The sequence below is a fragment of the Stenella coeruleoalba genome, assembly GCF_951394435.1.
Source record: "Stenella coeruleoalba genome assembly, chromosome: 3".
Lineage (NCBI taxonomy): Eukaryota > Metazoa > Chordata > Mammalia > Artiodactyla > Delphinidae > Stenella > Stenella coeruleoalba.
This window is the reverse complement of record NC_137148.1, coordinates 141,626,906-141,643,032: the sequence shown is the minus strand read 5'-3', so window position 1 is coordinate 141,643,032 and position 16,127 is coordinate 141,626,906. Positions and strand designations below refer to the sequence as shown.

The 16,127-nt window shown below is 33.5% G+C and overlaps 1 protein-coding gene across 50 annotated transcripts in view; it reads right to left on the bottom strand.

Moving 5' to 3' along the window:
• LOC307184329 (teneurin-2-like) overlaps positions 1–16,127 on the bottom strand; it is a 2,867,364-nt gene that overhangs the window by 1,484,545 nt on the left and 1,366,692 nt on the right. For all 50 annotated transcript variants that reach the window (XM_079917763.1, XM_079917760.1, XM_079917746.1 and 47 more), the window contains one exon: positions 3,704–3,804. The gene's annotated coding sequence lies outside the window, so the exon portion shown is untranslated. The remainder of the gene's footprint in view (positions 1–3,703; positions 3,805–16,127) is intronic.

Below are 16,127 nucleotides of genomic sequence, written 5' to 3'. Positions count from 1 at the left end.
GGCAATGTTTCAGAGACAGTTAGTGCAGAAGCCACTCTTGTATTCTTATAAACACTGTTCTTTTTTCTGTCCTTAAGACATGTCCTCAAACTCTTCCTCATATTCTGCACAGCAAGGGGCATTAATCACACAAGTCTACGTGCCCATTTGTCCAGAATTGTTGCCTATGATCCATCCTTTGAATAACTTATACTTCTGACCTTTCTGATCAATAAGATGAACGATAAAGGCAAAGGCCTGTGGTTTGTATCTTCGTAGAAGTTGCCATCTCCTCTGAGTAGTTAAAATAAATAATTCCTTTAGTGTTATTCATTGCCTCCTGTAAGCGATATTTGTATGTGTGTGGGAGCGAGATGTACTGCATCTTCTTACCTTTGATGTTTGGTCTTGTTTTGGGGCTGCTCTTTTGACAAGCTTTCAAAAGCCCCCTACTATGAATGTCAAATTAAGTACCCTTATGAATATGCATGAACATAAACCTCGTGTACTCATTTTGGTGGCTACTCACTGTGCTGGATTGCCCTGGAAGCCATTCCAAATGGTTTTGATTTTGCATTTGAGATTCTTAATGGTGGTAATTATCTGTTGCAGCCATGCAGTACCAAATATGATGCGTGTTAGAGATACTTTAAAAAATAATAATAAAAATGACTAAAGATGCTAATTCCCACATTTTAGTTCCTACAGGGCAATTAGCCCCTAGTAATGATGTTTATATTTATATGCAAATGTTTCAGGACAAATGAATCTTAACAGAGACTTCATATCTATACCATTGGGAGATGAGAGTATTCCATCTGTCTGTAGAAAATGCCTGCCATTAGCTCTACATGTAGCCTATTTCTGTAATAGAAACTATTTAATCTTAAGTAATTCCTTCTTCATTTTGTGTTATTTTTCCTTCCTTCTGTTCTTTTATTAAGACTCTTAACTAGTACAGTATGTGCGGCTCTTCAGGGCCTACACAGAGGTGCCCTGCCACATTTTCTTCTGAGTATCATCTGTTGTTTGAATTATCACCTAATGTCCTTGCCATCCCTCATTTTGAGATACTAACTGAGTAACCAAAGCAGGTTGCTCAAGAGGCACTTACCCGTTAATATCCTCTGTTGTAGGGATTGCTACAACATGAAAAGACAGAAATGTAATGAAGAAGTAAAGTTCTGCACTATAGCTGAGCTTTTGACTAGCTTCTGGCCTGTTTTCATGTGGAAACTGAAACTTACCGACTTGTCATGAACTACCTGTATAATCAGTCAGGGAACAGGCTCAGTCTACAGCCAACCTCATACTGCAAGGCTCTTTCTACTCCAAGACAATCTCTTAATACAGAAGGTCCCTTAAAAACGAATCATTCTTTTTCTGTACTCCCTTTGTTTTCTCCAGACATTTTAAACTATCAATTGGCAATTCAGTTACTTATCTAATGTCATTTGATATACTGCTTGCTTAGCTTAGATATGTTCTTTTGCAGAGGAATAAAGTGATAGCCATTATTTCATTTAGGAAGTATTGTTGTTCCATGCTTTTAAAGGCCAGCAAAGAGTAGTTTCTTTTTAGCTATCAGAAATGGAGTCTCTGAATCCATGACTACATAAAATAAAAATTATTAACTGAATCTAGAATTCGAGAGGTCTACCCAATACTGTGAAAACTTAAGATTTCAAATTTTGTTTGGAGAAACAACAAAAAAGAAAAAGAATCAAAGACCAGTATAGTAAGAAAATTGTGTCATATTTATACCACTTCCATAGCAGAAATTCCTTTAAGAATAGTAATATGTAAAGGCAAGGGTAGAATCTGGTGAACCTACTAAACATAACCAAGTTCAGGTCTATGGTAATTACCCACAACTTTCCATAGTAAAAGATGCACTCACCTGACAACTGTGTATATATATTTCCCTTTTAACCTAGAGTAAACAAGAAAGAAGCCACCCCAGAATTTCTAAATAAGAACTAAATTGAAACAGATAGCAACAGGTTTCAAAACACAGATGATCCTTGTCACTCACAGTCAAAATTTTGAATAAAGGAGTCTGGGAAAGGGAGAAATTCAGCATCCTGCCAGTGGAAAACTTCATTAGAATATCTTGAGATTTATCTGTCACTCTGACAGGATAATTTGATTTTAAATTCCATCACTGCTAGCCCTAATTTTTAAAATTATATTGAAAAAAAAGTGACTTCTTTTTCTCCCATACAATGAATAATAGGATAATATAAATCAAAATCAAGGGTGCCATTAATCAGACATTACAGGAAAAATACCTGAAAAATTTTAGGGTTTCAGGGAAGTAGGAAAGTTTCCCTCCCTCACTCCCACCCACCCATCATGGAACCAGAGTAAAGATCAGTTAAAATAAATTCTTTATGAAGTTTAATTTAGAGCATCCAAAGTTTTCTCATCAGTGTAGAATTTTAATTCTTTCTCAGAAAGTCTGGTTTCTTTCAAAAGAGCAGCACTTATTCAACCCCATGCTGAGCCCACTTAGGACAGTATTATCATAATTCATTTCTGAATGAGAGTTTTTCAGACAGTAGACAAAAAACACAGCAAAATGTCATGAACATGCTCTTACTTTTAGGTGTTCCAGTTAGCACCTAAAATCATATAAATCTTATAAAACTCCAATCTCTTCTCTTTCCCTTTCTCAATAAAGGGACATACAAACAATTCAATGCCAGTGATGGATGAAAGTAAAACCACTTTCAGAAGCTGATCTACTTGAAGATCACTGCCTGCTCTTTCAGTTGTCGTTCTGTAGAGCACCTCAGAATTCAGGTATTCTCAGGCCCACAGTGATAATCAAACAACTCATTAAAAAGAACAGAATTATATCCTGACCAAAATGGAAAGAGTGCCATATCTTGAGAATTGCTTTTTACATTTCTGGTGACATACTTCATGAACTTGCCAAATATTAAAATTTCTAAAGAATGAGGACTTAATGTCAACCTGCTTGTCAGGGAATCGGGTTCGTGAGCAGTAGAATTTTTTAATATGAAGTTGAGAAGTCAGAGGTGCCTCTCTTTTTGCCTCTTCATTTAGCAGAATCAACTCTGACAGGCTCACCTTCCACAGAGCTCTCTGTTGTAACATTTACTTTCTCTTTAGGGAGCTATGCTTCTCATGCCTGGACATGCCACTATTTAAGTTTTTCCCTGCCACATTTCTGCTTTTGGGTAAACAAATGAAGAGACAAATTGATTCTGTTATTTAGTATACATCATTGTGGCTTCTTGGGAAATAGACCAAGTACGAACTTGGTTGAACTCCCTTCATTGAAACTTAGAACCAAATGATTCATATAATTTAATATTTGTACACTTTGGGACATCCTGGTTCTACTTTTTGAGACATCAAGATATTTTTTTTAAAATTAGTGTATTCACATTTTTCAAAAAGTGATCACACTTTCTACTTGGTAACCTAGGCAGATACAGTTTTTTGATAAAGTTTTTCAATATTTAACATGTATGTGCATTCATACACTTATCTGTATATGTATATACTCGTGTGTGCATTGTATAAAATCTCAAAGTGACAATAGCTCCACCACCAAACTATGAATTGAGGAAATTTGAATGAGAAATGTAAATTAATTTGCTTCCCATTTATCTAGGAAAATCCAACAAAAATTATTTTAAATGATGGTTTTGTACACTGTACAGATTTTAGAAGCTTTAGGAAGAGCACTTACCTAACAAAGTTGAGATTCTTCTCCCATACCTGTGCTCACTCAGGACACATGCCCAATTCTTCATAAGCAGTGTAGCTGTAGTTTTAATAGCAACTTCCCACCTGTTGCAAATTTAAAATTGGGATTATTTTTTAATACAGAAGAAAAATCATTTTGTTCAAGAAAAGTAATATAAAAATTGCATTAAGATATATACTCTCAAATGCCCTCATCAAAGATGCCCAGCTCTTGATTTCAGGAGCAAACTCCTCAAAGATTTCACCTTCACCCTGAACAAAGCTGTGACAAGCCAGTCAAGGTCCACTGAATCCAATTAGAGCAGTTTTCTGGGAAAGGAACTGTGATTCTTGACAATATTAGGGCAAAATACTGCAAGTTGTTTTAACATGAAGGAGGGCAGTGGTAGCTACAATCATCTTTAGTCTGTGGCTTAAAACTGTGTCGTCAAGCCATGACAGGCACAGAACATTTGTCAAGCTCTACGGGAACCAGCCATTGGCTGTTCTGTCCTACAAGGCTATAGTTTGTTTATATTCTGTTGCATAAAATCAGGAGAGTGTTTAGAGGCTAGAAAAATCCAGAACAGTGGACAGAGAAGTCACTGTTGTCTGTATAACTTAAGAGGGGGTGATGTTCTGTGAATCTTATGAAAAAGGACTTACAAGATTTACCAACTCAGAGAAATGTTACCCACTTCTTCCTTATCCATCAACTCTTCAAGAAACCCTGACAAACCCATTTCTTACATGTCGCCTTGTTTGTCCCTCTTATTGCACATTTCCTGCCATTTCCCCCATTATTGGACTTTGCACTGCAGTAAAATCCTTCTAAGTATTCAGCCTTACCTAGGCCTCCCTCCAGTTCACATTGCACTCTGTCAGAAGCACCTTCCTCAAACACAAATATAAAACATGCCAACCTCTGACTTTTTTCACATCAATAGTTCTTCATTCTGAGATCCTTAAGGAAAAATAAAATATCCTTCACGATCTGACTTTTGCCTATTCTGCAGATTCATCTTTCGAGTGTCTCTACCCTTTCCCAATTTATTTTGAGTTCCCGCAATACCAAACTTCATATAGTCTACAAACACACACTGCCTATATGGCTCATTCTGCCTTTTAATCCACCAAGAAGAGTTCTACCTGTTCTTCTAAGTCCTCCTTTGAGATGTTATCTTCTCACAGGCCTTCCCTGCTTTACTTCCTGAAAGGGTTAATCACCCTCTCCTCTAAGATACCTCTATAGCTGTCTGTTAGTGTACTTTCTGTTTACATGTCAATCATCTCCCCTTGAACATGAGTCTTTTGGTCTAAGTCCCATATATCATTAATCATCAGTTCTGAAGTGCTTAGCATAGTGCCTGATCTATTAAGGAGAAGTGTATATTGGACTGAGTATCCAGATGTTTTATTTCCTTTTTCATATAGTAATGAAGATAAAAATTTCTCAAGTTGATATTGGGCATCCCCAATGCTTAAAGACCTTTTGAAGTCAAATCCAAATGTGCGGCAGTAGGTGGCTGATGAGATCCTGGTATTTTGCTTCTGTGATTGCACACAGTAGGTTTCCAAGTGATGGATTATATGGCCTCACCTTCATTATACTGTAGTCCCCCCAAAATGCTCAGAATACTCTCAAAAGGGAGTTTCGTGTTCTCTAAAGTGCCTTAAAAAAATAGTTATTGGAGTGTAAGTCCTCAGTTTTACTTGAATTCCTGCCATTCAACAAATAGGTTGTCAATTATGCACATGGCCTAATGGACCATGATTAATTGACTGCCATGGATGATACTTTCAAAAATTCATGTGAATTTAAAAGAAAAAAAGAAACAGGAAGGAAGGAAGGAAGAAAGAAAGAAAGAAAAATTTATTCCTGAAAATCCAGTGGCCACCCATCTATACATAGGTAAGCTCAGTGTATAAATTTTGTCCTCCCTGGATTTAATCTCCACAGGTACTACTGGATAGATATTTGTTCCCATCAGGTTAATATTTTCACAGCTAATATTTGGTAAATAAAATCAATGAAACATCTGTGCTGGGTTTTGTTTGTCAATGTTAAAGGGGGCCGAATGGAGTGAATCACATAATTATACCAATCCCTCACTTGCTATCACATGCTGGACATGAAGCTCTAATATCAATATAAACTGCATTTGATCAACATGCAGGAGGAAAGCAAAGGCACTCTCAGCTTTTTCTAATGTTCTTTTCTACCTTTCGAAATTGAGTGGCTTTGTATAATCCTCCTGAAACTTCACACCTCACACCACTTCAAAGCCCAATGCTCACACATGGTAGCATTAGAGGAAGGATTATTAAAGACCCCCATTGGAACTGTGGCCTATTCATTTTCTGTGTAAACCATGGGGTTTCTGTGCAGACAGTGATGTGCCAACACAAACTCAGACAGCTGCTGTACTAAAGCTGCTCCTAGTGCAGGTGGGGAAACAGCTTGTGATATTAACAAGACTAGATCCTTCTCGTGGCTTTCTATAGCCTTTATTTAAAATACAGAAAAATGCTTTCAAAGACTTATTTATAACTGTATCAAGCACAGATTGCACCAACATTATGCTGCAATGAGCACATGTGTTATTCATACTGATATTAAGTATTTTTCTTTTTTGAAATAGCCATAAAGAAAAAAAAAATGTTTCCTGCGGATGATTTCAGATAGGAGTTACTAAAACCATATCAGCAAAGCTAACTTGGTTGAAAATAGCTTTTTTGGAATTTTAAAAAATCATGAAAACAAACAAACAAAAAGATTCAGTGTAAACAGTGAAATTGAGACACAAGGAACCAATTTTTTTTAGACAAAGGTTTTACAGATATCACAGCTGTCACATGCATTTTTTTCTCCTTCATATAAAGACCATAAGTAAATTCAATTAGATATTCCACATCACTAGAGAATTGTATTATAATTTTTCTAACTCCTCAATAACCCTTAACAGAGTTCTTAATATTAAAAACATATTCATTTTTTCCCTGATGTCTTATTAAGCTCCTACTCTGTGTCACAGTTCTGTTAAGTGTTAGGACCAATGTAAAACTATCAAAGCTATGTGTTGGCTTTAAAGAGCATTTACCTATTTAGGAAGACACAAATGTTCATTATGTGTCGATGAGAATTAAAAGTGGCAATAATAATAAGTAGTTATGGGCCAAACAATGCAGACTCAGCCAGTTAATAGTTATGCAATTTTCAGAAATGTACTTAACGTCTCTGGCCTCAGTATATTTATCTTTAACATGAGGGTCAAAATATTACCTATCTTATCAGGTTTTTCTGAGAAATAAAGGAGGTATTATAAGCAAAGCACTTAAAAATGATTAGCCACATAATAAGCACTCAGGAAATAGGAGTTGTTATTTTTCTATGGTTAATTTATAGGAATCGCAGTTATTTGGGCAAGATACTGACTAAGGAACTAACCAGAAGAAAATTATTTTTTGCACTCAGGCATTGGAAATAGTTGATGTAATAATTGAAGAAAGGACATCTCAAGTATGGGGACAATACTGAGCAAAGTTATCAAACTATGAATGAGTAAAAGTTGTGTTTTATAAAGTGATAGAGTCATAGGAGATATAGTTGTAACAGAGGAATGAACATGTAGAAAATCTGGATGCTACATTGGTAAATGGATATCAAAGAGAGACACAAATGAATAGAGTGAAGGACAAAATTCAGATGACTTCCTACCTAGTACTCAATCATTTTCACCTTTGAATAATTTTTACATTATTTCTTGAAATTTCAAAATTTTACCGAAGTTATGATTTCATTTGACATTCCAAATATATTCACTCGCATATCAAAACTGTAAGTTGTCCACTTTGTTCCACTGTATCCACATATTCACATTGCTTTTAGTCTGTTGAATTTCCATAATATTCCCATTTTCCTACTACTTGACTTTTATTTCTTTTTCTTAAAAAAAATGCATTTAAAATGTGGCCGTTCCAAGCAACTCAAATGTCTATCTTAGCATGAACATGCACACGCATGCGTGCACACACATGCTCTTTCTCCCTCCCCTTCTCTCTCTCTCTCTCTCTCTCTCTCTCAGGTTTAACTTTGAAGGGAACTCTGCTTTACTTTTGGGTCTTTATTGGTTTTAGAGTCTTGGGCAGTCATTTATTCTCTTTGAGGATCAGTTTTCTTAATTATACAAAAATTAAAAATAATGCTTCTTTATTAGCAAAAGACAGTGAAGATAACAAGTAACAAACAGACTAAACCCATGAAATTAGTATAAAGTATGAAATAAATATTGTTATTATTTTAGAATCCTTAATATTGTTGCTTTAAAAAAAATCTTTAGGAAAATTCTTTCAGTATACCCATATTAGTCAAAAATAATTGTTGAAATAGTTTTTAAATGGTTAGCTAAACCAACCACAATTATACGCTTAGAGAAGACTAATCTTATCATTGGGAAATATCAACACACTATTCTTCTTAAAAATAAATGAGAAATAATTAATTGTTTCAAACATTTTTGTTTGTTTCAATACTAGAACCAAGTACTTTCAAGGTGAAAAAAAATTAGTTTAAAAATTACAATAGGATTATATTAATTGCATTTTAACATTGGATTAAAGTAATAATCAAAATAATAATTTTAAATATTATTGATAGAAAATTTTAAAATAAAAAATACCTACATGGAATTACCAATACTTTATATTTTACTTTATTACATTTGTTTTTATCAAATTATTTTACTATCAAAACTGACTGTAAATATCAGAACCCAAAATAAAGGTTTTTACTTTAAATTTTAGACACCATATTGTGGCATGTCACTTATGCAAAATCATATTATATTTTACAATATAAGATGTGACACATATTATGTAGGTAAGGATAAACTTAAATAGAGATGACTCTACTACTTTCTAGACATGAAATATTGAGTGGTGGAATGCTTCCCTAGAGAATAAATATTCTTTGAATAACACAACTAATAAAATAACTTTAAAAAATAGACTTTAGGTCTTCAAATCTTACAGTAAACAATGCAGTCAAACGACAAAGAAACCAATTTTTATTACTTATTTTGTACTGAGGCATAAAGGGCTCAGTTGTTGGTTTTTTTTTTCCCACATAAGTTAAATAATTTCACACAAAATATTTAATGAAATATGCTTCACTTGAAAAATAAAAGTAAACTGGAGCGCTATAAAATTAAGAAAAAGTTTAAAATATTTGCAAAGTTTTGGGTGTTCCTGAATTATCATAAAATTCTGGAAAGATAGACAAGGAAAGATTTAATGATTGAGTTAGAATAATTAGGCACATTTATTGATTTCTATTTTTTCTATCATATGAACTTACATCATGTGCATTATTATCAATAATAAAGTTATTTTACCATGTGGTACTACACAAGTAAACAGAGCAATGAAAAGTCACTGTGCAACTGTTGAAGATTTCAAAGACTGCTAGTATTGCATGCTATTTGTAGAGTAAGGGAAACAGACACTTTTGTACAGTATTGATGAAGTCTAAATTGATATAGCCTTTAAAATGCACTTATAAACCAGCATTCCAAGTCTGTTAATTTCACCAATGGAAATACTCAAATATATAGACATATACAAGGATGTTCAAGAATGTTTACAGAAGTATTATTTAAAATGACCAACGCTTTAGAAACACTCAAATGCCAATCAATAAGAAATGTGTTAAAAATTTCCCCATACAGGGAATGTCATACAACCATGTAAATTCCATGCCTGTGGAATCCGAAAAAAAAAAAAAAAAAGGTACAAATGAACTTGTTTACAAAACAGAAACAGAATCACAGATGTAGAAAACAAACTTATGGTTACCAGGGGTGAAAGGGATGGGGGAGGGATAAACTGGGAGATTGGGATTGACATACACACACTACTATGTATAAGATAACTAATAAGAACCTACTGTACAGCACAGGGAACTCTACTCAATACTCTGTAATGACCTATATGGGAAAAGAATCTAAAAAAGAATGGATATATGCATATGTATATTTGATTCACTTTGCTGTATACCTGAAACTAACACAACATTGTAAATCAACTATACTCCAATAAAAAATTTTAAAAAATAATAATTTCATGCCCAAGATGTACTGTTCGGAAAAAAGAAAGTTACAGAGAAGCATAATTATACATTTTTCAAAGAACTAGGAAGAAAGTACATAGCAAATGTTTAATCTTTTGCTTGTGCGTTTAGACCTAAAACTAATAAAGAGGGAAGAAGAATGAAAATAATAAAATTATTGTCTAGCAGGGTGTTATACTCAATCTCTTAGAAAAGGGAGAAGAGATAGTTAATGATAAAACAATAACAAACTAACCCTCCTCCCCATCATCCCTGGTTTGCCTTTCCCTTTTCAGCCTATAAGTAACCTAATATAAAATATAAGAATCGTATTACATAACAAATTAATTCAGAACATGACAGGAAGGGCAGACAAGTGGCTATTTTAGAAACGAATAGACTTCATGAAGTATTTAATAAGTATTGATCCTGATTTCACCAGGGGGTAAGCTACTCTCTGCTACTAAGTTAAGCACTTTTGAAAGCTGCATCCACTGTGAGGTCAGCAGTTCACCTAATACCCAGTCATGACCAATTGGCTCAACACACTGCATGAAATCAAGGCGGGGCTCCTCCGAAATTCTCCCTCATTGAATGTGGACCCCACTAGGGAATAAAGAGGATCATATTTTTGAATATTGCACATAGGGTCATCACTGACACTGACTGAAGAATGGTGTGGAAAATAAGCCTATAATTTGCCGCTGCCATCAATAGGCAAAATGAAGGATATTTTCTGCAGCTGTTTTAAAATCCTCAAAAAGCCATTTAATTCATTTCATAAAACTCTATTCCATCCTGGGGTTTTTTCCTTTTTTTTTTTTCTTTCTCTTTCTCTTTTCCCTCTTCCTCTCTTCTCTCTCTTCTTCTTTCTCTCTCTCTCTTTATTTTTAGTTTTTATTACAACATCACAGAAACTAGCTGGAGTCTACAAGAGATCTTAGGAGCAACGCTACTTCTTCTGCTGAATTTTTAAACTGTGTGCTTATAAGTCAGTCTTTTTGGGCCTTGCTTTTCCATCTGGTCTTTGAAGCTCATCAGACTCAAAAGCTAACTGAACAGGAAAAAGGTGATTTAATATCCTATGTTGAAAATGTTTCATGAAAGAATTAGCTAATGTATTAGCAGCTTTATAGTCTAACTCTTCTTTCACTTTCTCCTTCATTCTGGGTTTCCAGATTGGCATATCTAACAGAAAACTTGAGACTTGAAAACCATTTTTAAATTGAAGAGAGTGAAAGATTTTTTTTTTTTTTTAATGCTATAGAAAATGTAACTACTGCCTGGAAGCAGTCCTTAGTCTTCTAAAAAGCCATGTCTTCATTTCATCAATGTGCTTCCCAGCAGATCAGAATAAATGGTACTTACCCTTATGATTTCATGCATTTTGTAGCTGTATGGGATATTCTCTGAAAACCTGATACTTTATTAAGATTGCACAGATTTTTTTTTTAAGTAAAACCTGTACTAATATAGGAGGGTATAAATATAATGATATGATGAGCAATTTTACTACAATTACCTCAACTGATAGAGTTCAAATTTGGGTTAATCTGCCTAATGTCTCAAATGCAGATTGGTCACAGTTCTAATCATCATCTCCATTTTTTATGTGGTCAAGATGAGGAACAGAAATAACCTGGAATTTTCAAGTAGCAGACCTAGGAAAAGAGCTCCTTTTTCTCAGTCTCTATCCAATGCTTTCTGTGCCTGAAATGACTATTGAACACCAAATTACTTTGCTTAATTTTAAGTTTATAATGAAGCTAAGAAATTATGAATTCAAAAGAACCTTAAATTCTGAAACGTCCTCAAGCAATGATATTGTCCACATTATGCCACTTATTCTTTTATTTGGGGTTATGATTTCCTTTGAAAGCAATCCCTTTTCTAGGTATAGCTTAGCAGTTAAAATGGCATAGCTCTCAGAGGGTCAACACACATTTCACTTATGAATGCTGTTTATTTCTATGCTAACAGTTTCCTAATGACTTGCATAAAAAATTTTTTTGAAGTATAAGTAAAAACTGTGCATATATTTAAATTTTCCTTCTAGTTCTGGTTAACAGAATCCTTTTACCCTCACTCAACCATCAGTTATCCCTTTAAGAGTCTGTAAAATTTTGGTAAATTTTCAAAATTATATAGTGATGAAAAACATTGAAAAGAAGTAAGGAATTTAATCCAGCTGCCACAGGCAGGCATTGCGTAAGCAAACAAATAAATTATTCTCCTCACATTTATGTACACAGTTACAGTGTTCCCACTAAAAATCTCAAAAGATATTTTCCAGCAATGTAGCAAATATATTATATATATATATATGTATATATATATATTTTTTTAAATATATTTGATATATACAGAATAATAACAAGGGAAGGTTATCGAATACTAATTTTGAGGGAAAGGCACTAAATTTATCATATAAAAATTAAGGCTGTGAAAAACTAGCAGAAATATTGGCATTTTTATCTGCAAAATAGAATAAAAATCAGAATTTTATCTCTAATAGAAAATTTAAAATATAGGAGTAAACACAAAAGAGAAGAAAGGATTATATACAACTGACCAGGGACAACTGATTTTTTGTCAGATGAATTACATCTATACCCCTCACCAAATAACAAAATTAATTTTAGATCAGTTTAAAACTTTCCATGGTAATTATTAGATAATAAGAAATGAATAGGCGCTGAGAAGAGAAAATGAGGAGTTGAGGTAGGAACTTAAGCAGCAGAGGTGTTTTTGCTGTAACATCATGAAAGAAGAGCCAAGGAGGGGAGGCAGCTCTTTGGATCTCTAACTTTGAATCTCTTGGAGAGATAGAGACCAAAGCATGGGTGTAACAGTGGATTTGAGCTGAGATAAGGAGTACAGCTATATATGAACTTCTGATAGGCATTAAGCACAAATAAATTTGAGGTCATCATAAAGGATGTTACATTGCCCTATGTAATGGAGCGAAATTAAACTACCCTGAACAGAGGGTAATTTAAATATGTTTACACCAAGTATTTTCCATTTTGTTAAGGCACAAGAGAGAAGAGAGTTACCAAATATTCCAGGATATAAAATGTTTTTCCAAAAGTTTTCCCTTAATTATAGTCTTCTTCTATTCATCTCTCTCCAAAAATCTCATATATTAAGGGGTATAATAACAATTATTATAATATTTTGAACAACAAAACACAATGCCCAGATGACACATTGGCCTAAAATAATGTCAATAAATGAAACGTCTCGATACACTTAGATGTCATCTGATAGAGCTGGTTTAAAGAAAAAGAGCCAGACATATTTATTTAACCCAGAGTTGGTAATTTTTTTTTATAAGAAAGTGATCTCACAATTGCAAAGCTATCTACTGGTATCAATCCTTTTAGGGGCTAGATGTATCAATGTGTAATATATCAACTGGCTATACTTAACTATTTAGGGATCATGAAAATAAACCTCCAGGACAAAACAAGAAGCAAAGAAACAAACAAAAGAACAACTAACACCAGTCCATATATTTTACAAATGTGCCTCATAATAAAACTTTTACAAAATTGTGCCTCATAATAATAAAACTTATAGGAATAGCAGCATATATGGATTAAAAAGTATATCTATCTTAAAGAACTTGGCCAGCAGTAAAAATGAGGTGCTTAGGAAGTACCTAGATGGAAAAAAAAATGTGGCTTTGGTGATGATAAAAGACAGTAATAGCATAGCTACAGGTAAAGTTTGTGAACTAGTACTTGAAGTAAGGGATAAATAAAGCCCATTATTTCCCAATTAATATATCTGATCATTTTATTTGAATGTAAGTAATTCCATGTACATAGTCACCTAATAAATTGATATTTTAAGGAGAGTTTTGACTACTTTTGCTACATTCCCAAGAGTTTGTATGTTCAAGTTGACTAGCACCCAAAATCAAACAGTGAGAATCAGTATAAAGTAAATTTGAGTGTCTGTCTGATATTGGAGGCCATTGCACCTTTCTAAAATTCGAGGTGAGAAAAGATAATTCAAAGATTATAAAATGTCAAAAGAATTGTGTGTATAAAATTAATTTATAGTGTAACAAATAACAAGAACTAACTGAAAGAGGAAGTAGGAGGCTTCAGATTTTGGTAGTATTTCAGTTCTTGATTTGGCTGCAAGTTAAACAGATGTCTATACTTTGTACAAGTAGATAAAGCTCTGTTGTTATGATTTGTGCATGGCTCAGTATTATGTTTTATTTAATAATGGGGGACAAAGAGGATAGCTTTCTGAAAATGATAGTAATAATGATATTAATACTACTGTATAATAATAGCACTATTAATAAAATTTTTAAAAAGCGAAAAAGCAGAGTCAATGGAAAATTGACACTATAATAGTAAATTAGGAATATCTATATTATATTCCTATAACTTGATAACTATGATAGTAAGACCTCCTTGAAAAATAAGCAAAGGAAAAAAATCCCAGAAGAGAATATATATTTGGAAGACCACAATATTGGATATTTTTTCACCTTTGAAATTGAAAAATACTGCAAATTAAACAGCAATGAATACCATTTATGATTTCCAAGTCAGAAAAAAAAGTTAATAATCATACCCAATATTGGCTAAGTTGGTTTGAAGGCAATAGGCAATATGCTCACATGATACATTTGGAGTAAATTACTCGAATACCACTGGAATATTATTCAACAAAACATTTATAGCTTTTAATCAGTGTTCCTAGTCCTTAGAATTTTTCTTGTGAAAATATTTCAAAATATACAATGATATTTACTAACATATTTACTCTGGCACTCCAGAGTTTGTCAAATACAAATCTCAAAAACAGAAAAGTACTTTAAGTTATAGCAACTAAAGAGGAAAACAAATATTGTATATTAACGCATGTATGTGGAATCTACAAAAATGGTATAGATGAACCTATATGCAAAGCAGAAATAGAGACACAGATGTAGAGAACAAATATATGGACACCAAGGGGGGAAATGAGGGGTGGGATGAATTGGGAGATTGGGATTGTCATATATACACTACTATGTATAAAATAGATAACTAATGAGAAACTACTGTATAGCACAGGGAACTCTACTCAGTGCTCTGTGGTGAGCTAAATGGGAAGGAAATCCAAAAAAGAGGCGATATATGTATACGTATAGCTGATTCACCTTGCTGTACAGCAGAAACAGAACATTGTAAAGCAACTATACCCCAATAAAAAAAATAATAATAAATAATGAAAAGAGATATCAACAAAAGTAATAGGAAGCTACTGATACTATAAACACTATATAATGTTACATAAAATTATATATATGCATAGTTTTGTATTATATGTACAAAGATAATAAAGATTGTTTACTTTGTTAAAGTATAGAAGATTGGAATATTTAATTCCTTATTTGATTTCCAACAGTATTAGTACAGTGTTAAATTTTCCAACCACAACTTTAAAGAATTTTTTTACAAAAATTTACAAACAAAATGGGAAATATATGTTTTAGCGAGATGTGTTTTGGGTTTGGGTATTTTTTAATACAATATTTTATTCTATGCATTTTTTAGCAGCTTCTTTTATCACTTAACAATATGTCTGGAAAATACCTCCATTTCCTACATATGTATGTGTATAAGTATATAGCTTTTGTTTTAACCACAATATAAGTATTTCATAATACAGATTTACTACTATTCATTTGTTCAGTAAAATGGTTAGGGACACTAGGATTTTTTTTCTTTTTTAATTCCTATTGCAAAACAATCCCATAATGAAAGTCTTTGTTTATGGCTCTTTATGAACAAATGCTTTCTAGGCTAGAAACCAAGAATTACATTGTTGGGTTATCAACGGTTTTAATGTTAACAGTAAATGTATATTGCACTTTCAAAGGCAGGACTCCCTTGAACAAAAAGAAAATTTACGTCCAACAAATCCATTCGTGTGTGTGTGTGTGTGTGTGTGTGTGTGTGTGTATACATACAATCTGATGGGTGAATTAAAATCTCACTATTTTATTTATTTATTTTTTTTTGGCGGTACGCGGGCCTGTCACTGCTGTGGCCTCTCCCATTGCAGAGCACAGGCTCCGGACGCGCAGGCTCAGCGGCCATGGCTCACGGGCCCAGCCGCTCCGCGGTATGTGGGATCCTCCCAGACCGGGGCACGAACCCGCGTCCCCTGCAGCGGCAGGCGGACTCCCAACCACTGCGCCACCAGGGAAGCCCAAAATCTATTTTAATTTGCACTTCTCTGATTACTTATAACATATATGTGTATTTTTTATGTAAATTTCTCAATTGTATCTATTCTGTGCGTTTGA